Source organism: Dysidea avara, chromosome 11, assembly GCF_963678975.1.
Source record: "Dysidea avara chromosome 11, odDysAvar1.4, whole genome shotgun sequence".
In the NCBI taxonomy this organism is placed as follows: domain Eukaryota; kingdom Metazoa; phylum Porifera; class Demospongiae; order Dictyoceratida; family Dysideidae; genus Dysidea; species Dysidea avara.
The window spans coordinates 24,174,691-24,197,605 of NC_089282.1; the positions used below are offsets into that span (position 1 = coordinate 24,174,691).

General features: G+C 38.1%; 1 protein-coding gene and 1 pseudogene across 1 annotated transcript in view; one reads left to right on the top strand and one right to left on the bottom strand.

Moving 5' to 3' along the window:
- The window catches only part of LOC136238710 (RAF proto-oncogene serine/threonine-protein kinase-like), a 117,173-nt gene that overhangs the window by 11,250 nt on the left and 83,008 nt on the right, over nucleotides 1–22,915 (bottom strand). The window lies entirely within an intron of this gene.
- LOC136237787 (52 kDa repressor of the inhibitor of the protein kinase-like) lies at nucleotides 16,559–18,001 on the top strand (annotated as a pseudogene).

Below are 22,915 nucleotides of genomic sequence, written 5' to 3' on the forward strand. Positions count from 1 at the left end.
ATTCCGCGGCAAGAAGCTGTACACCCATACATTACATGGTGGCCATCTGGATGAGATGTTGAGTAGAAATCACTCCTCTTCAACTACCCACACTCATCCTGTCGAGATACTGAGCAAACTCTCAGTCTCACCCACATCGCGCCATTTTCGAATACTGATTGGTCTCGTGACTGTCCACCAGTATATTTAAAAAAAACAAGAAAAAAAAACCAAAAAAAACACCAGTATATTTACGTGATGATCCGTTCACTTCATACAAACCAGTATAGTAGTATACTGCATTTTTGTAGCTGTGTAGCTTTTTATTGAATTCACTGTATAGTAATTATATCCTAGCTAAAGGGGACCATGCTGCATGGGTTCCCTATGAAATTTGGGAGGGGAAGTTGCAAGTTGCTAGCTAGTTTTACTTTAAAATTTAGCATCAATTTTAAATTTTAAGGCATTTTCAAGCCTTTAAATTGCAAAAATTCTGCAGCTCTGGGGGTTGCACCCCCAGACCCCCCAGTCTTGAACTTCTAATTGCTAGCTATAACTAAATGAACTATACAGCAAGTTTCATGCTGTGTCCCCTGTATGTCAGGTCTACAATTATACATAGTATAGAAAGTCTGAAAGAACAACAGATAGGCTTGAGCATATTTATATAGCTAGCTAGCAGTTAAATATCACTAAAATTGCATATCTGAGTGTCTAATTTTCAAAAATTTCCTGTGCATGGGGGCATGCCCCCAGACCCCCGGGCCCTAGAATGCTCGTGCTTCACAGAGTGTGCTTCGCACTTCACAGAGTGTGCTTCTCACACTGTGCAACAGCTCCTCTCTCATTGGCATGTATATAGTAGCAATTTCAACATTATAGTCAATGGCCTGACCAACTCAATTTTCCCTCCTCCGGCCCTGCACACGTACATTATAACAAGCTATAGCTACGGCTACTGATACTGCCAACTTTGCACCACGCTGGTGACACACCTATAGCAAGCAGTCTTAGCATAAGTCATAACTATGACCATAAAACTTCAATCAAACAAAGACTGTAGTGTCACGTAGCTAAGTATCGATGAAGCTGGGGTAGTCCGCTGACAGCGGATTGCTCGCCAGACCAGGGCATGGCACCGACAACATCACTCACTTAACGTTTTGAAATATATTCCTTTCTATACCGGCCAGTATCAACAACCAATAGCAATTTGCAGCTCCTAAACTGCGCTGCTGGCACGGTTTACAGAGGTGGCCAGGTAGCCATGAATAGGCAGACACACGTGCTAACCCTATGGCGCTAACGCTTAACAGTGCCTATCAAAGGCGACAAGACCTCATCTAGGCGATAGGAAAACCAAGCTCAAACAAGATGATCATTTTTGACAAGGTTTAAACTACTCCAACTAGCCACTTAGAACCCCCTGCTACCCCATTATGGGCTTTCTTTGGGCTATGGAACTCTCGTCCAGATAGGCTCGAGTTAGCTGCAGGGGCCAAAAATCCTACATCGAGCCATACAGATTACAACAAAGGCTCGAAAACGCAATAGCAGCTACGTGCTTGTCACCGACCTGCGTTGAGAGGGGATCACGTGCACCTGAGCACGTGATTAAACAACCTGACCACCTGCCAAAAAAATATAGTTAATAGTGATACTACCAGCATCTACTAAATGTAATTCGATGAATACTTAATACCACCAACAACCACAATACGTGATTAGATAAATATGTGCTAAATGGAGGTTAATAGCTTAACTGTGGTTAGCACCAAAAGAATCACGCATGCCTCCAGCCAGTTACGCACGTGATGCAGAAGGCGCCATTTGTTGGCTCGTGTGATCGAACTTCAACTCGTCGTGCGTAAAAGTGCCCCACCACTCCCAACCCCGTTCTACGAATTCCACCACATACTCCCTTACTCCTAATAAACAAGGAATAAGGTGAAAGGTCAGATCCTTCTCCACGGCACGGGCTATGGAACTCTCGTCCAGATAGGCTCGAGTTAGCTGCAGGGGCCAAAAATCCTACATCGAGCCATACAGATTACAACAAAGGCTCGAAAACGCAATAGCAGCTACGTGCTTGTCACCGACCTGCGTTGAGAGGGGATCACGTGCACCTGAGCACGTGATTAAACAACCTGACCACCTGCCAAAAAAATATAGTTAATAGTGATACTACCAGCATCTACTAAATGTAATTCGATGAATACTTAATACCACCAACAACCACAATACGTGATTCGATAAATATGTGCTAATTATTATTAACTACAGTCAAGATTACATCATGAATAAATAACAAAATAAATAAATAATGTTTGAGAAAACTACAAGGTCTAATGCTTTGCACTCTTCGGGAATAGAATCCATGTTGAATGAACAGACAATCGTATAAAGGGCGGGTGTTTTCATGGAGGTGATAGAAAAGGTACAATGATTCTATTTAATGCCGATCAACACAGCTAGCGTGTGACGTCCATCAAACAAATAGCAATCTAGAAGGACGGACTACTGTTTATTTGTTTTGAAAGTGTTACCAGCTGGTAGACTAAGTCTCAAGTCGCCATGCCAGCTGCCAGTGGCAGAGTTAGGGGCAATGCATTACAAATCATCTTTTCTTTCAGTTAGAGTGATTAATGACTGGAATTTTCTACCCCAATCAGTGGTTGACTCCAATTCCCCTAATCAGTTTAAGAATTTGCTTGACAGACACTATAGTAATATGGTGTATGAATTTTAATGGGTATAGTCACTTATTGTGTGTATGATTTGGATGTACCGGCTATGCCTCTATCCAAAATTTACAATTACAAATGTAACGTGTTATTTAATAATATTATTTTAGCAGTAACGAGTAATATAACACGTTACATGACAAATTATCGAGTAATATGTAACGGATATTACATCCGGAAATTATAACGAATGTAACGCGTTACTTCCTTTTAAGACACATTGTATCCAGGCACGTAATTGATTGCATTTTGGGCCCACACAAGACTGGAGATAGCGATATAGCGAGGAGTCCAAAACAAGCTGGAAATCTCATAGGTTGATCTTGAAATCTTTACTAGAAATCTCTGGAATTGAAATCTGAAATCTTTAAAATAGTAAAATTTCCCAAAATGGTCAGATACACACTGATATTACACGATAATCTAGTCTTGAAATCTTCACCAGAATCTTGAAATCTTGGCATAATTGCATGTCATAGAGTTATGACATGTGACCAATGTCCTCTGACTTTGACTATAAATACACCTACCATTCCACTACCTTCCCCCTCAAGATATTGTGGTGGAGATTTGACATGCCGTAATGTAAATTATATTTTGCTTGTAAAATCCCCTACATAAGCCTCAGTTGCAACACGCAGGGGATTTGACATTAAAACAGCGGCAAAAGATTATTTGAGCAACAGTCAATACCTTACAGTGAATTGGAGCAACAGTTTCGTGTCAACTCTTCCAGTATAGTCACGTAGGGGCAATATATTGGTAGGTGCATGCATAATTGCCGGTATTCATTTTTGTATTCATCCTTGCCATGCTGGATTTGGTTTAGTCTCTGTAGTTGCATGTGACCAAGGACTTTTGTTTCATTATGCCATCATACATGTATGTGCCTGATATCATACTTCAAGGTTGCATGACACACTGCTGTGCGGAGTATTGTTTATTTTATTTGCTTTTTAATGCAGCAAGTCTGCATTAACTGTCTGTGGGAACAGCCTGGGTATGCATACAGTAGTTACAACCGTAGCACTTGACTACACATACAGTTACAAACTTAACTAATACTAAAGTTTCTACTTATGTTATCAAAGTTGTGGGGAGTAGATTGGGATTATTGTAATTTGCTTTATTTCCGTGCAAAAAATTTCATGGTAAAAATTTTAGTGTAAAAATATTTTCGTATGATTTATGTGAATGACTGCTCTATTAGAGTAGTTTGATCTTATATAAAAAATTTTTGTGTAAGAAATTTTCATACAAGTTTTGCATACGAAAATTATTTTACAACAGCAAAAAAAAAGAAGCAAATCATGGTAGTATCTTGAACATGGGCATAGAAAATGTAAATTGCATAAATTATTAGGATCAGTGGTTGTCTGTCATCTTGCCATATTATTTATACTTCACTTATTCTTTTATTGTAAAATATAAATTTTGGATGCAAAATTAATTACTTTGCATGGGGTTATGTCTTAAAGCTACTAGCCAAAGTTTTCAGACATTAACTGTGTGGGTTAGCTACTGCCTTTTATATTGTACCTATTAGCTAGCTTTCAACTATTACTCAATAATTAAGCCTCAAACACCCCCCCCCACCAACAACCACCACTACCACTACTGTAGCTACCAGTGCTGCATAAGACTGAAGTACTCTAATAGAGCAGTCATGTAAAATGTAAAATCGCTTGCATAAAATAAAGTGAATTACAGTAGTTTATTGATGAGCTTCTAATATTTTAGTTACAAATATGATAACTGTCCACAGGTCCAATTCATGATTGTCAATACTGTAGGATGGGTTAAGGGAAACAAATACAACATGTTAGTATTTGTCATTAGTCTCATGGCAGTTCATACCTTTCCCTCAACCTGGATTGAAACTAATGACTTAAAAGAACAAAATGGTTTTCTAAAAGATGACGTTCGGTTTGTAAATAATACCTTGAGGGACAAAATTCATGTTATCCAAAATCAAGAGCAGAAGTTGATGGAGCAAAATGAGCAGATAGAGCAGTTTGAAAATGACCGTGATGTAATTGCTGAACAAATCAAGTATATTAACAAATGGATGGGACCTATCAAAGAGCTTGAAAGCCATGTACAATATGTTACGGAGTATTGTGATTTAAAGAAACAGCAATCAGAATTTTATTTCAGTCCTGAAGATGAAGAGAAGATGGCTGTACTGCATCGTAAGATTGGATATAATATTGATCAAGATGATGATAGCATAATAGTACCAAAGGCCATTGAGCTAATAGCAAAGTTTAGGAAAGAGTGCGACAAGTTCATGAGTGCCTTGTCATCTATGGACTTTGATAAGATGCGAGCTTTGCAGGCTTATACAAACATGGATATAGTTAAGGAGGACACGAGGGAAAACTTTACAAGGGAAGTCTTGAAACTGCAATCATTAAAAAGAAAATGGAAAAGGTCTAATGATCATATGCATGACAGTGTCACATTCAGTACTGATACCAGTTTACAAAGTCAAGGTATCTTCTCCACGATAGGGTCAGCAATTGACAGTTTTGCTTCATGGTTTTGGGGGAAACTAAAGTTTTGGTCATGACATGTTAACAATTCTAACAGGCATGCACACATTAGTTAATACGATGTAATTATCTGTTGTATTACGGTACATACAATCAAATGCACACACTTCATTGTACAATATTTTGCTTTTATATCAGTTGGGTTAATTCAGTATTGTGAATGCATGCACGAACAGTGATATGAATGCGAATAATATGGTTCTTGTGCCATCAAAGATCACACAACTCCAAGCTGTTTACCCATTATGTCAATTACAAGATTTTATTTATGAATGCCACCCTTAATAGGCACATGTGTGCATATGCAGGACTGTACATGAAAGGCCCAAAGATTTTAGCAAGGAATTGCATAGACGTGTTGTAGTTCTGGTGATTTCTCTGAATGTAATTGAATTTCATGATGGTTTCCAATGCATGATATGCATGCGTAAATTTATATGTGAAGCAAAAGTAATTTCAGCATGCAGCTGCAGGTATGCCGCGCAATTTCTAGTCAGGCAAGCATTTAACTAAATTAAAAACAATAACTCTTTCTTCTCATTTGGAATCTAATTATGATAAGCTGGTTGAACCATCCACTGGTAAAGTGGGGCCATGCATACCATAGTAACTTACAAATACTGCAGATGTGCACATTGACTATGTGAAGTCAGTGGATGATGACAAACAATTAGAAACACTTGCGGAGTACACAACTGTTGTAGCAAAAAGATTGCTAGTATGCAATATTCAGGTTATAAAGAAGATTAAAACATCCTATGGCAATAATTATTACTCTCAATGCCAGCTGTCAACCAGTAACGTCTCTTCAATGTGTCCATAGACAAATTTGTATAAGAAATTTTGTTTAGTTTATGTTTATGCAAACTAGTCTGTGTGAGCAATAGGGCTGTGAATCGGTTGTGCAATAATCGGTTATCAATCAATTATTGTTGACGGGTGATTGATAATCAGGCTATGTATGCAACAACCAATTATACAATTAGATCACATGACCACAGAATTGTTTACAGTTTTGGTCATGAAGAGGGTACTAAAGTGAACAAGGAGGCCACTTATTGTTAATTACACATCACAAAGCCATTCTTTCCCTTTACTCTTATGTCAAACAGCATGCTTGATTTAAAAAAACACTGTTAATGTACTATAATTACATTGAAAGATGTAAAACTAATCATTAAACCAATTAATCTTTTAATCAATCAGTAATAGGGAATCAATAATTATAATTGGTTACTACATTTGGTCCAGGTCACAGCTCTAGTGAGCAATGTGTTATATACTCACGATTAATGATAAACATACTGGAGGCTAAGATGGAAATTGGTAAAGGTAAGATTCCATTGATCAGTTGAGATGCAAAATGCTGTAATATAGAACATACACAAATACAATGTGTATACTCACTTAACTTCTCCACTTGTGGTTTGACAACAATTCAATTTGCAATTTTTATTTCTTAGCTAAGAGTAGACTCTTTGAAACTAAACAAGTGCATGAATGTGACATGTTTGTAAGTGTTTCATTGCTACAAAACACTAAATAGCAATTGATCTCTGTCTATTTGTTTTGTATATCAAAGGACGACTTTACTGTAAATCCAAAAGTATAAATCTAACATAATTGTGACTGGGCCTGCGAAAATAGGGCATGTGGGCACAAACTACATCCCATCACTCTACAGGTCATATCTCAGTATTGGAAAAGTATATTTCCATTCTGTAACTTCCAGCATGATGCCAATTAAATGCTTACTAAGAGCTGAAAATTGCAATGCTATAGCACAATGGTAGAAAAAGTGATGAGTGATGAAAGTGTGAAAAACTAGGCAAAAATCATGTGCCCACATGCCCTATTATCGCAGGCCCAGTCACAATTATATGACTCCTGTATATTAAAGTATGAAGTTGACACCAGCTTTTTAAAAGTACAGTTAACATTATGGCTTGAAATTGCACTGTAGATTCAACAGTCTAAAGTATAAATCTTACATAAGTATGACTCATGTACCACCTCATATAGACACCAGACTTTTTTGAAATACTAAAACTTATTTTGGGGTGTTATGTATTTCTACTAGCACAAATCATTTAAATATAAGTACACAGAATACATATATTTCCAGTTGAAGATTTGGATCTGTACGAGATACAGTCATAGAGACAGCTACTATTGGAGTAAGAGCTAAAATATAATGCTGCAAAATCACGGTAAAACAAATTAATCTGTTTTGGTACTGTTTGATAATCCCTTTAATTATTAAAAAAATGCTACAGTATATGCTTCATATTATATGCTAACAAGAAGAAAGAATAAGGTTCAAAGCCTAATCATATTATCAAGACACACGATAGTGTGTCTTGCGGCCCAAGAAGCCGGCGCGCACACCATAGGTATATTGACAGGAAGAAAGAAAACGTCATTTTCACACTTTTGTATCTCGGTGATCCCTTATCCGATTGGAACCGAATTTGCTACAGAGTTGTCCGCCAGCCAGGGGAGTCCACATACCAAATTTGAAGGAAATCGCTCCAGCCATTTCCGAGATACGAGCTGCCAAAGTTTTGATTTTTTTTCTTTTATTTTATTTTTTCTTCTTCGTGTTTTCGCACACTTGCAAAAATTGCTATAAAACGCAAACACGTAATCCGATCGCCTTGAAATTTGGCACACAGAAAGGGAGTCCAAAGGCGAATCGTAGCATCAAATTTGGTGCAAATCCGATGAATGGTTCGGGAGTTATGACCGATTATTCGCATAAAACAAGATCGATTTGTTGCCACGCCTACAGGGTAAACCACTTCATGGAATGAGTTGAAAATTGCTATGTAAGTGGAGTAACCATCGTAGGAGTGCCTTTATTTATTTAGTTTTATTTATTTATTTATTTATGATTACTCGGCAGTCAGCACAGCTGGTGTGCCCAGGAAAAAAAAAGGAATCACAGTATTAGGTACAATTACATACTAACTAGTGTGGTGCTGATTGTTTGTAAAGTGTGATATCAAGTTAGTTGTAAACTCATCATAGTTTGTCATCTCTATAATAAATACAGGCAGTTCAATCCATTCTTTGATTGATCTTGAGTAAAATGATTGTTGATAAGATGTTGTTGATGGTGTGGGCAGGATAAAATGCAAGGGATGATAGTGTCTTGTTTGTCTCTCTACGGATTGATAATATGGGGGAATTGAGGGATATGTCTTGATGGAGAACTTTGTGGAGCAGTTGCAGTCTAGATATCTTTCGTCGTGTCCGTAAGGTAGGCCAGGATAGTTGATTTAATATTTGTGTCACGGAGCTAGTTCTGTTGCAATCACTGATGACCCACCTGGCTGCTCTACGCTGGATTTTTTCCAATTTGTCTACATCAACATTATAACAGGGATCCCAAACAACTGAGGCAAACTCCATTTGGGGTCTTACCATGGTAAGATATGCTTGTGCTTTTACTTCTCTTGAACAATCACTCAGATTACGCTTTATAAAATTTAAAGTATTAGATGCTTTCTTAGCTATGTTTGATATGTGTGACAACCATGACAATGTCTTATTCAACATGATCCCCAGGTAGAGATGCTGGTCAATTTCTTTTAGGAAAGAATTATTAAGTGTATAGTGATGAACTATTGGTGTTAGGGATCTGCTACATCGAATTAGTGCACATTTTGTAACATTTAGTCTAAGCTGCCATATTTTGACCCAATCTGAGATTTGATCTAGGTCTTGTTGGAGAATGATGGTGTCTTCTGGAGAGTTAATAACTCTGTACAAAAGACAGTCGTCTGCAAATATTCGTAAAGGCGACTTTATGTTGATGGTGATGTCATTTATGTACAACAGGAACATAAGAGGATGGAGGACTGTGCCCTGAGGGACACCAGATGTTACAGCTACTGAGCTAGATGTTATACCATCAAGAAGGATTTGCTGGATGCGGTTGGAAAACCATGCCTTAATCCAGTTATAAGTGTCATTCACTGTGCAAAAAGTGGGATATAATATGGTATTTCCAGTGGCTTATTGAATACAAATAAGCCTTAATATAAATCCTGTATTATACTCATCTTATACTTTAGTATAATCCATACTATACTATTGCATCTATGGTTTCAGTTTATTAACCACATTACCTTAAATAGCTTATATCTAGTATAATGCCCACACTATACCATCACATATATGGTTTCAGTATATTTAACACATTAACTGAAGTCTTACATGAGATTGTTAGTATAATACAGGTTATACAAAGCTTTTTTGTATTCAATAAGCCACTGGAAATACCATCTTATATCCCTCTTTTTTCACAGTGATTCTGAATTCCATAAAAATGAAGTTTGGTAAAGAGTCGTTGATGGGGAGCAGTATCGAAAGCTTTAGCAAAGTCAAGAAGGATTACATCAACTTGCTTCCGGTGATCGAGGGCATATGATATGTCTTCTGTTAGTGTTAGTAACTGGGTGACACAGGAATGATTTGCTCGGAACCCATGCTGATTCTCTATGAGAATATTGTTGCTGTTTAAGTGATTCATGATGTTGTGATATATGATGTGCTCAAGGACTTTGGAGCAAATAGATGTCAGAGAGATGGGCCTATAGTTAGAAGCATCATCACGTCTTCCTTTTTTGTGAACTGGACATATATTAACTGTAAGCCAGTCTTTAGGTAAAGTACCTGTTGTGAATGATTTGGTGAATATCACTTTTAGCACTGGAGAGATTTCTTCGGCACAGTTTTTAAGAATATAGGGAGGAATACGATCAGGACCACTTACTTTATTTACTTGAAGATGGTGGTTTTTTGGTGGTTTGAAAGGAATCCAGATAAAGATCACGGAGATATGACACAAAACCCAACCTGACAGGCTGTGTCACAATTACGCGATCGATTTTTATGAATAAAAAATGTATTAGTTTTTACGCCTACTACTGTAGCGAATTTTAAAATTAATGGAAATAGTTTTTATTTAGCATAGCCTTGTGCAGTACTCCCTAAGGATCTCATAAACACTTAGTTTTTAAAAATCCGTCATAGAATGGTGGAGTTATAAGCAATTTTGTCCTTTAAAATAGGCAAAATTTTCTCCATATCTTTCCATTGAAAAAGGTCCCAAAAATGGCACAATTGAACAAATGCTTATAGCTGAGCTTTGCTATTACATTTTGAACTTCTGTTTTCTGTTATAAATACCTTAATACATGGGCCACAGTGTAACCGTACTTGTAAGACCCTCTGAATAAAGGTCACATCCATAGAAAGCCATTAAATAGTTGTATGCATTTAGCATCTTGTGGATGTCAATACAGCATACGCATGGTGAAGTGCAACCACTCTGTACCAGTCACCTCCACTCAATAATACCATGTGCATACAAAGCAATGAGTTGTACTGTTGATTTATAGCTGCTTATATGATTATTTTTTCTCTTAATGTGCAGCTCCTTGACAGCTACCAAAATGGTGCATCAAAGAGATGAGCTATTTGTGGTGCAAATTTGCTGACTTTTAGCATAGTAATATTGAAAACTACATGGACAAAAATGTTCACCTTGGTGTAACTAACATGTGCTGGGTTGTTTCTTGCAAAGAGAACATAACATTGTGGTGGCTATATTGCAAAATAATATTATAATTGGCATAAAACTCCGCACAAACATATTTGTAGCAGAAAACTAACTGCACCATCGTATTCCTTGCCCCCAGAACCCTAAAAACGATCCAATTGTTTGATCAATCACTCGTATGACAGCGAATTGATTGTGCCAACTCTCCAATGGAAGATTCACGGAGAAAATTTTATGCAAAATTTACGGAATTCCGGAATCGCTACTACTAGGCAAACCGCTTGGAGCAATGAGCTGAAAATCGGTGTATAGCTGGAATAATCTTCATAGAAAGTCCTTGCAGTAGTACAGAAGGATAGGATTACAAACCACTGATTTATGATTCGAAAGCCAACTCCGTGTAGCAAAGGCGAGATCAAGATACTCTAATAGAACAGTCACCCTAATAGAGCATTCAGCTAATTTATTTACTCCATTATAGAATTCTATTACATTTATTCTGTAGGGAGTTCAGCTGCAAACAGTTAATCTTATAGACAGTTCAGCAAGAAGCAAGTCACCCTATAGAGAGTTCAGCTACGAATATATTGCTGTAGTGATTCAGAATATTACAAGTCACACTGAAGAGAGTTCAGCTATAAACAAGTCATGCACCCTGTAGAGAGTTCAGCTACAAGCAATTCACTCTGTAGAAATTCTGCTACAAACAAGTCTTCATGCAGAGAGTTTAACAACCAAAATCCACCATGTAAAGACTTCAGCTTTACTAACAAGTTACTCTGTTGAGAGATCAGCTAGAAATAAGAGAGAGCTCAGCTAGAAAACGTCACCTTTTAGAGAGTTCAGCTACCAACAAATCACACTGTAGAGAGATCAGATAGAAGAAGCCATCTTGTAGAGGGTTCAGCTGTGAAGTGATCACCCGGGAGAAAGTTCAGCTAGAAAATAATCACCCTGTAGAGAGTTCAGCTACAAAGAAACCATCCTGTAGAGAGATCAGCTAGAAACAAGTCACCTGTAGAGAGATCAGATAGAAGAAGCCATCTTGTAGAGGATTCAGCTGTGAAGTGATCACCCGGGAGAAAGTTCAGCTAGAAAATAATCACCCTGTAGAGAGTTCAGCTACAAAGAAACCATCCTGTAGAGAGATCAGCTAGAAACAAGTCACCTGTAGCGACATCAGCTACAAAGAAACCATCCTGTAGAGAGTCCAGTTACAAACAAATTACCCTGCGGAGAGTTTGGCTACAAAAAATCACCATGTAGAGTATTCAGATACAAACAAATCACCTTGTAGAGTGTACAACTAGACACAAGTCACCCAGTAGAGAGATCAGCTACAAGAAGTTACATTGTAGAGAGATCAACTAGAAGAAATCACCTTGCAGAGAGTTCAGCTACAAAGAAACCATCCTGTAGAGAGTTCAGCTACAAACAAATCACCCTGTAGAGAGTTCAGCTACAACCACATCAGAGTTTGGCTACAAAGAAACCATCATGTAGAGAGTTCAGCTGCAAACAAATTATCCTGTTGGGAATTCAGCTACAAACAAATTGCCCCGTAGAGAGATCAGCTAGAAGAAGTCACCTTGTAGAGAGTTCAGCTACAAAAAACCACCCTGTACAGAGTTCAGCTGCAAACAAGTCACCCTGTAGAGAGATCAGGTACAAAGAAACCATCCTGCAGAGAGTTCAGCTACAAACAAGTTACCCTATAGAGAGATCAGCTAGAAACAAATCATCTTGTAGAGAGTTCATCTACAAACAAATCACCCTGTAGACAGTTCAGCTACGAAAATATCACTGTATAGATAGTTCAGCTATAAGAAGTCACCTTGTAGAGAGTTCAGCTACAAACAAACCACCCTGTAGAGAATTCAGCTACAAATAAATCGCCCTGTAGAAAGATCAGCTAGAAGAAGTTACCTTGTACCAAATTCCGCTACAAAGAAACCATCATGTAGAAAGTTCGACTACAAACAAGTCACCCTGTAGAGAACAAACAATGGGAGTTTCAGCTATACAGTTCAGTTATGTATAAGAATTAAGTTACCTTATTACCTACAGTATGATTTTCTTTCATTGTTAAGTATACAAATATTTTTAATCAGACAATAAACTGTATTCAACATTTCTTCCTTTGTTCCACAGTTCCTGCAGAAAAGAAAAAAAAAACAAGTTAGAAGGAAGCACCAAAGCCAGTTAATGGCTGGCTTTGGTGCTTCCTTCTAACTTGTTTTTTTTTTCTTTCCTGCAGGAATATTGGAACAAAGGAAGAAATGTTGTGTACAGTTTTTTGTCTGTTTAAAAATATTTGTATACTTAACAATGAAAGAAAATCATACTGTAGGTAATAAGGTAACTTAATTCTTATACATAACTGAACTCTACAGGGTGACTTGTTTGTAGCTAATCTCTCTACAGGGTGATTTGTTTGTAGCTGAATTCTCTACATGATGGTTTCTTTGTAGCTGAACTCTCTACAAGGTGACATTTTCTAGCTGAGCTCTCTCTTATTTCTAGCTGATCTCTCTACAGAGTAACTTGTTAGTAAAGCTGAAGTCTTTACATGGTGGATTTTGGTTGTTAAACTCTCTGCATGAAGACTTGTTTGTAGCAGAACTTCTTAAGAGTGAATTGCTTGTAGCTGAACTCTCTACAGGGTGCACGACTTGTTTATAGCTGAACTCTATTTAGTGTGACTTGTAATGTCTGAATCACTACAGCAATATATTTGTAGCTGAACTCTCTATAGGGTGACTTGCTTCTTGCTGAACTGTCTATAAGATTAATTGTTTGCAGCTGAACTCCCTACAGAATAACTTGTAATGTAATAGAATTCTATAATGGAGTAAATAAATTAGCTGAATGCTCTATTAGGGTGACTGTTCTATTAGAGTATCTCGATCTCGCATTTGCTACACGGAGTTGGCTTTCGAATCATAACTCAGTGGTTTCACTTTGTAATCCGATTCCTCTGTACTACTGCAAGGACTTTCTATGAAGATTATTCCAGCTATACACCGATTTCAGCTCATTGCTCTAAGCGGTTTGCCTAGTAGGCGTAAAAACTAATACTTTTTTATTCATAAAAATCGATCGCGTAATTGTGACAAAAGTTGCGTTTTGTGTCATATCTCCATGGTCTTTATCTCGATTCCTTTCAAACCACCAAAAGGCACTCCTACGATGGTTACTCCATTTACATAGCAATTTTCAACTCATTCCATGAAGCGGTTTACCCTGTAGGCGTGACAACAAATCGATCTTGTTTTACGCGAATAATCGGTAATAACTCCCGAACCGTTCATCGGTTTTACACCAAATTTGATACTAGAATTCGCCTTTGGACTCCCTTTTTGTGTGCCAAATTTCAAGGCGATCGGAGTACGCGTTTGCGTTTTATAGCAATTTTTGCAAGTGTGCGAAAACACGAAGAAGAAGAATAAGAAGGGAAAAACGAAGAAGAAAAACACGAAATTTGGCAGCTTGTATCTCGGAAATGGCTTGAGCGTTTTCCTTCAAATTTGGTATGTAGACTCCCCTGGCTGGCGGACAACTCTGCAGAAAATGTGGATAATGGATCACCGAGATACAAAAGTGTGAAAATGACGTTTTCTTTCTTCCTGTTGATATACCTACGGTGTGGCGCGCCGGCTTCTTGGGCCGCACCACACACTGTCGTGTGTCTTGATACCAGTCTAGAACAATTTGTACACTTACCAACTTGCTTAGATAATACGTTAGACCTTGCAAATTGTTTCTGTACTTATGCTAAAATAGCAAACCTTTCTGCTGTGCCTGGTATCTCAGACCATGATGCCATAACCTTTCACCTTGATATAAACAGACATTCAATGCCAAGTGCAAACAACACAAAATTGCTTTGTACCACAAAGGAAACACTGAACTAATTAAAAGAGATCTGGCAACTTTTGCAAATACTTTCTTATCAAGTGATCCACAATCCAGACCTGTTGAACAGCTTTGGCAAGAATTTTAAGCAAGCAATCCAATGAATCCGTAAGGCTGTCTCTAAGGCCACTTCAAATAAATTCTCTGTTTCCCGTCCTAGACTCGAGCATATTTGCATGCGGGCGGGCGGTCCATTTCCATTATTCATTATACGATTGGCAGCTTTTCAAGCCATTATTTGCCTGGCACAACTTTAAAAAGCTGTATAAAAGCATGCTTAAGCTTGTTCCTTCCTTTTGAAGTTGCAAAAATAGCACAAACGCACAAACGTGAAGTTTGTGCCGACTTCACAGGCCTGTACCCAGGGGGGGTTCGGTAGGTTCGGACGAACCGCCCTCTTTACAGAGAGGTCCACTTTTAAATACTACTCACCTTAGTTTAGTTGTGCCACAGTGATCGATAGTTACTCCATATGAGTACATGGGGGTAAATCCCACAATTACGAAAGATCCTGCAAGATTGCAATTGATTGTGGGTTTCATTTCTTGTGTGGTTTTGAGGAATTGATTGTGGTCTTTCGTGTAAATCTCGAGGTAAATCTGGTAATGGGAAGGGAAAAGCAGTTAGCTCGGGAAAGGAAACGCTCAGCTGCATCATGCCAGCGATTGGATAGCTTTTTCAAAAAGCAGAAGGAGTCTGAGAGCGTAGGTAGAGCGTTGGATAGTCACACAGTAGCTGTGGTCGTCGATAGTGGACAGCCTGGAAGCTCACATGAAAGTGCTGAACGCGTCCTAATATCACCCAATCAGGCAAATGAAACTTCAGGTAATGCTAGTTAAAGCTAGTGGGGGATCCTTTACGTAGAACATGCGTAATTGCATGCTTAGTTGTACCAGCTTACCACTATTATACTAAGTGGCCACCTCATGTAGTTAATGTAGCTAACTATGCTATAGCTTATAAGCAAAAAGTGTGGATCTGACTGTCCACTCATAAATTAATGCGTATTTCAATCTGTAGCTATCATTATGCTTGTAAATGTAGATGATGTGTTGACTGAAACTGTGATTGCCGATCAAATTTCATCCACTGAGATCCCTGATACTGAGGCTACACACTCAACTACTTTGCAAGAATCAGCAATGTCTACTCAACAAATATTGGATATTGGTGAGATTTATGCAGGTTCTGCATCACCTACTGAGTTCACCAGAGCTATGCAATCTCTTACTGCTGCTCAGAAATATGCATTGTTAACAAAGCACAGAGTGCCATCAAAAAATCATGTGTTTCCTTCCCAGCATCTGGGTGGATGTAATCGTAGTTTTAGGTATGCATGGCTGGAGGAAAATCCTTGGTTGGTGTATAGTGAGCATGTTGATGGCATGTTTTGTATTTTCTGTGCTATTTTCTGCAAGGATTTTTCAAAAGGCTACCTTGTAAGTAGGCCCTTTCGAATATGGAATAAAAAGAGTGAGAAAACCAAGGAGCATGTTGGTTCAGCGTATCACCATAATTGTATGGAATTAGCTGACAATTTTAGGCACACGGTTGAGCATCCAGATGCAACCATAACAGCATGCGAAGATGCACGTGTAGTTGCCAACATTAAGCGAAACCAATTATTACTAAAATCCTTGGCTAGTGCAGTATTGTTTTGTGGTAGGCAGTGCATAGCTTTACGAGGCGATAATGAGAAAATTGATGCATCTGGGAACCCTGGAAATTTTTTAGCGTTGTTAAAGCTTTTGGCCATTCAAGATGCTGTGTTGAGGGATCAATTGCAGGCACCTGCAATGTGGAATGCCACTTATACTTCACCAAAAATTCAAAATGATTTAATTGATGTAATGGCAAAGCAAATTTTAGGTAGTATAATAGATGAAGTAAATGCTTCACCATATTATTCCATCCTGGCTGATGAGGTTACTTCTCACAATATAGAGCACCTGTCTGTTTGTGTTAGGTTTTTAGATCAGCAAAATAACATCAGAGAAGAATTTTTAGCCTTTTTGCCTTTGGAGAGAATCACAGGTGAAGCTATTTCGCAAGCTATATTGAAATTTTTGCAAGATAATGACATCCCAGCATCAAATATGAGAGGCCAAGGGTATGATGGTGCTAGTAACATGTCTTCAGATGCAGTGGGTGTCCAAGGATGGATTAAAAGGGAAGCACCTTTAGCCACATATGTCCACTGCAATGGTCACTGCCTTAACCTAGTCATCAGTAAAAACTGTAGCTTGCCTCAAGTAAGGAATGTTTTGGATCGAATGCAAAGTTGCTGTCGTTTTTTCTTGAATAGTCCTAAACGATCTGGATTGCTTGAGGTTATTGTTAAACATAATGTAGTCGATGAGACACGTCGAAAGCCTTATGTGTAAAACTAGGTGGGCTGAGAGGCAAAGTGCCTATCAGCATTTTTACCAAGCTTTTGTATTCATTACAGAGGCTCTGGAAATGATTGGGTTTAAGCGACATTTAGAAAAGTACGGTGACACTTATGCAGATTGGGATACTGCATCCTGTAGTGATGCTCAACAATTATTAGCCAGCATTACCAATTTTGAATTTATAATAGTGTTTCTTACTGTCTATCAGTACCTATCACATTTGGCTGGCATTACAGTCAAATTGCAGAAACAAGCACTGGGTATTCTAGAAGCACACCAGCAGATAGCTGAAATTTTAAGAGTCTACAAACTTGAGCGACAAAATTTTGACTCTGGTTTGCAAAAATTTTTGAGCATGCTTGTAGAATCACAAATAAAGTTGGTAGCACAGTTGAAATGCCTCGAATTGCTTCAAGACAACAGCATCGCAGTAATGCTCCAGCCATTTCTCCCTGTGAATATTTCCAGAGGAATGTTGCTATCCCGCTTCTTGATCACATCATCATGTTTATAGACCAACAATTCTCTGGTTCATCTATCACTGCTGTTAAACTATTAGGTCTTATTCCATCCATTTTATGCTCTTCAAAGCCTATAGATTTGGGTGCATGTGTAAACCAATATAGTTCAGATCTTCCATCTCCTGAATTGTTTGAAATGGAGATCCAACGATGGAAGAACCGGTACATGCCAAAACAATATAAGGAGAGGCCATCATCAGCTGCAGATGCAATTAAAGGATGTGATAAAGACATGTTTCCAAACATTTACATTCTATTGCAGATTGCCTACACAGTGCCGGTCACATCTTGTGAGTGTGAAAGAAGTGCCAGTGGGTTAAGATGATTAATTAATTTTATGAGAGCCTCAATGGGGAAAGATCGCCTTTCAAATCTTGCTCTTCTTCATATTCACTATGACTTTTGTATAGATCTTGATAAGGTAGTAGATAGCTTTGCCAAACTTCACCCACGCAGACTGAATTTGAGTGTATTCTATAATAGCTAAATGGACAGAAATGTTATCATAAATAAGGACTCATATGATTTTTGTACAATCAATTTGGTAGATATATACACTACATGTAAACTAACCTACTGCACATTATACAACTCATTGTGTGTACATAATGTGAATGAAGACAATTAAATGATACTTTGTTGCATTTAGTTTTTTATGCATAAATTGTCACCAGATTCAACCTTTTGACACCTAATTTTCAAAACTTTTCTGGGGGGGCATGCCCCCAGACCCCCCTAGAAATGGCATGCTTCGCATGCCAAAGCAGCTAACCTAACAAGTTAGCTAATGTATATATTAAAAGGGTCCACATTTTCCTGAAAAGAACCCCCCAACCAAAAACCCTGGTTACGGGCCTGCTTCAGTTGATAGCACTGCTAACACGTGAGCTGACATGGTTTCAAATGAGCCTGTCAGTATGCAACAATAGCCGGAAAATAATGGAAGAATACGGAATAATGGAATATTTAGAGCTGACAGTAACTGGATGCGGCGGTGGACGGGAAACAGAGAATTTATTTGGAGTGGCCTAACCATGTTCCTCACAAAGTAAAACATTCATGTGACAGTTTACCCTGGATAGAATTAATAAAGAAAGACATAAAAGTAGCTATGTAAAAAGCTACACAACAAGGCTAAGAGAAGTAAGTTAGAGTCTGACTGGAACACTTACCATATAAATGAATGCCAGGAACCTGGTAAACTGCAGATTGAAAGAGGCACATAATAATTATTGCACCTGACTGTTTGATAACTCATTTAGTGGGAATTGCCGCTGTATATAAGAGACAAACAACAGGACAGACATGATATTCCTACCCTAGTTGTAGATGGGAAATGTATTAGTAGTTCAAAAGATAAAGCAAATGCCCTGAATAATCATTTCAAATCAGCATTCACAAAGGAAAACCTGTCGAGGATACCTACAATAAGTGATACTATTAATGCCATACCTGACATGCCTACTCTCACCACCTCACAGTCTGGGATACAATGCCTACTTTCAACACTTGATGTACAAAAGTCTAGTGGACCTGACCTTATTTCACCATACGTTCTAAAACATTGTGCAGATGAAATTGCTCCAATTCTACAAGTGACCTTTACTCAATCGTTGTCCACCAGCTCATTACTGAGTGATTGGCTATCAGCTAATATTTGTCCTGTATTCAAAAATGGTAACCGCAGTAGTGCCAGCAATTACCGACCTATATCCTTAACCTCTATCTGTGCTAAGACTATGGAATACATTATTTACCATTTCATCATGGACCATCTTAATCAACACAATGTTTTAATTGAAAACCAACATGGCTTTTGATCAAATCACTCTTGTGTCACTCAACTAATCACTCTGACTGAAGATATATCCTACTGTATGCTCTTGACCATCAAAAAACAAATTTATATAATCCTTCTAGACTTCTCTAAAACTTGATATGGTCCCACATCAGTGACTTCTAATTAAATTTAAAAAACTATGGGATTAACAACAGTACTCTTACATGGATTGAATCTTGGCTTGCTAGATGCTCACAATGAGTGGTTTTAGATGGTGAAACTTCCAAACTCTGTACCAGTTTTGTCAGGAGTACCTCAAGGAGCTGTCCTGACAATAGCAGAGAAGATCCATCAGGCTCCAACAATATCTGAACAAGTTATCTGAATGGGCTAACTCTTGGCAACTAAACTTTAATATCATCAAATGTGCTGTAGTGCGGTGCACAAGGACCTCTTCACCCATCACACATGATTACACATTGAATGAGCAGTCAGGTATATACTCTAATAGAGCAGTCAGGTATATACTCTAATAGAGCAGTCGGGTATACTCTAATAGAACATGCATGTAAATATCCATGTCCATATGAAGTTTTTCAGACATTTCAACATTAAATGCAAAACTTAGCATGACCTTATATATACTGCTATAGCTTTGGTGTGCAGTGTTTAAAGATATAGAGCTCCAGTAATTTATCACTTGTGTTATGCAAAATGAATTCATGCTATGCATATTTGTATAGTTACAGACCTTCCAGGTTATCTAGCTAGTTCCAGCCCCCCTAGTACCATCCCAACCAATCTTTCCTCCACCCTCAGCAGGCCTGACTTGGTATTGGTTTCTAATCATTTGTTCGAATTGACAGTACCAACTAATACCCAGCAACATCTTCTTGCTGCTAGAGCTAGATAGGAAGATCGATACAGCTCCTTGCAATATGACCTTCAGCTTTCTGGGTTAACTGTCAATCTTGTTCCCATTGAAATTGGTTGTTTAGGCCACTTTTTGTCAGAAACAATTGCTCAAATGGCTACTGCTTGTGAAGTGCCAAAGAAAATCGTAAGATCCTTGTTTGAGCAGGCAGCTCGCATTGCTGTGTCCTGTACTTACAGAATTTTTAATTCTAGAGCCTCCCTGGACTGGGATCCTTTAGACCACCTTAGGTAAACTTTAAGTATTACATATAGATATATGTGACTGGGCCTGCGAAAACAGGGCATGTGGGCACAAACTACACCACGTCACTCTACAGGTCATATCTCAGTGCTTGAACATCATATTTGTATTTAGTTACTTGCATCATAAAGCCAATTAAATTCTTACTAGATGGTCAAAATTGCATTGCCATACCATACTGGTACAAAAAGTGACGAGTGATGAAAGTTTTAAAAAGTAGGCAAAAATCATGTGCCCACATGCCCTATTTTCGCAGGCCCGGTCACATATGTAGATTTTTTTTTGGTGTATTGTAATTTAATTTAATTTTAGTTAATGTAAGTCTTTCCAGGGCTCCTGTACTGATCCATCAGCACATGGTACCCTTGTGTCTAGGCCCCTGTATGCTTGTAATGTATATTTTGTCTTAATCATTAAGATGTTTATTATCTCTTGTTTTGATTGTCATTTGTATCAGTGGATTCATGGCTCCTATACCACAGTGAGATATAACCATCACTTACAGATTACTATGTGTCTCTATGTGTTATGCTATCTGTTTCCACTAGGTGACTTTATCTAGTACTACCTTCATCCCAGGGGTACTTAATGCATCATAATTAGGGATGCGGCGATTATGCTGGCATAATTTCGGGCATAATAGGTATGTGTGGAAATCAGGAATTATGCTAGCATTTTGAGGTGATTATAAAGCTTTAACAGTAGGAAAATCTGCAGATTGCACAATTCCGTTAAAAAAGATCGAGATACTCTAATAGAGCAGTCAGAAACTCTAATAGAACAGTCATTGAATATTATTTACTCTAATAAAGCAGTCATATTGAAATGAAATTCTCTAATACAGTAACCAGCTAAAGAATTCAAGACTATTTGAAGCCTAAACATCAATGAAAATGGTCTGATACAGCAATAAACTGGCATTATTAGCCAATTATGGTGGCATAATTTTGGGAATAATGGGCAATTCTCAAAAGCATAATAGGTGATTTTTTGAGCACTGCTCAAAAACATAATGCTCAATTTTTGGAGCATAATAGCCTCATGCCTAATCATAATTAATGTACTTTTTGCATAAAATATAGCAATTTGCTGAGTTTTGCTTTATTAAAATATTGAAAAGCTCTCAGCGGCTGGGGGCTGCACCCCCAGACCCCTGCTTCTAGTAACTCAATGCTGGTGCTGGAACCCCCCTTCAAAAAATCCTGGCTACGCCCCTGGAGTCTGCATCTTCTATCTAATCCAACTACATGCATACATACAGCACAGTGTTGTACATGTCACAAAGAACATTATTATAAGTATAACTACGTAAAAATCATAAGTGTGTTGAATACTTTAGCATGTTCAAGTTGAGCTGGATCCCGAGAAACAACTAAAAATGAAAAGTGGATTTTTCTCAAGAGAATTAACATTTCAGCCAACCAGATGATTAGTGGTGACAATAAAAGTGTCAAGGACAGGTTTGGCTCCAACTAGTGTTCTGCGATACAGTGCATTTTGTGTATCACGTATTGCCATCAATAAACTTAGCACTAGTTGTAACCTAGCACCTATTGTAACTTAGCACTTATTGTAACTTAGTACTAATCATTATTGTAACCTAAATTATAGGCACTTATGTTATTGTAACTTAAACTAGGCACTTATGTGTACGTACCTTGTACATTAGCGTAAAAACCCTGTTGGGTGTTTGCTAATCAATAAATAAATAAAAAAAATAAAAATAATAAACCGACCAGTGGAACCACGAGAACTAGACAACAACAGAATTGTATTTATACTATATAGCGTGGATATTTCTAAATATATAATTAATATTTCATGAGTTTTATATATCCAGAAACAGCCAATATATCCCACTGTCGAGAAAAAGCGGTCTGGCCATGCACGCTAGGGCTACTAACTACCACGAATTGACACACTCAAGTCCGCAGTCTCACACTCTACATGGCTTTGTGGCTTAGATGGGTGGGGTCTATTCTACGGAAGGGATAGGAATGATGGACTACAGCGGATTTCAATTGCGTTCGAATTTCCGTATTTCGGCACGGCGCTTTGTATCATCAGCAAACATTCTTACATTACTTTCAATAAGGTCTGGGGTGTCATTAACATATAATATAAACAACAAGGGCCCTAAAACAGACCCCTGGGGGACTCCACTCACCACCTGAGCCCAAGACGACAAGTAACCATTCAACACAACTCTCTGGAAGCGGTTGGAAAGAAAGTTTGATAGCCACAAAGACAAATTACCACGAACACCAAATGCTTCCAACTTG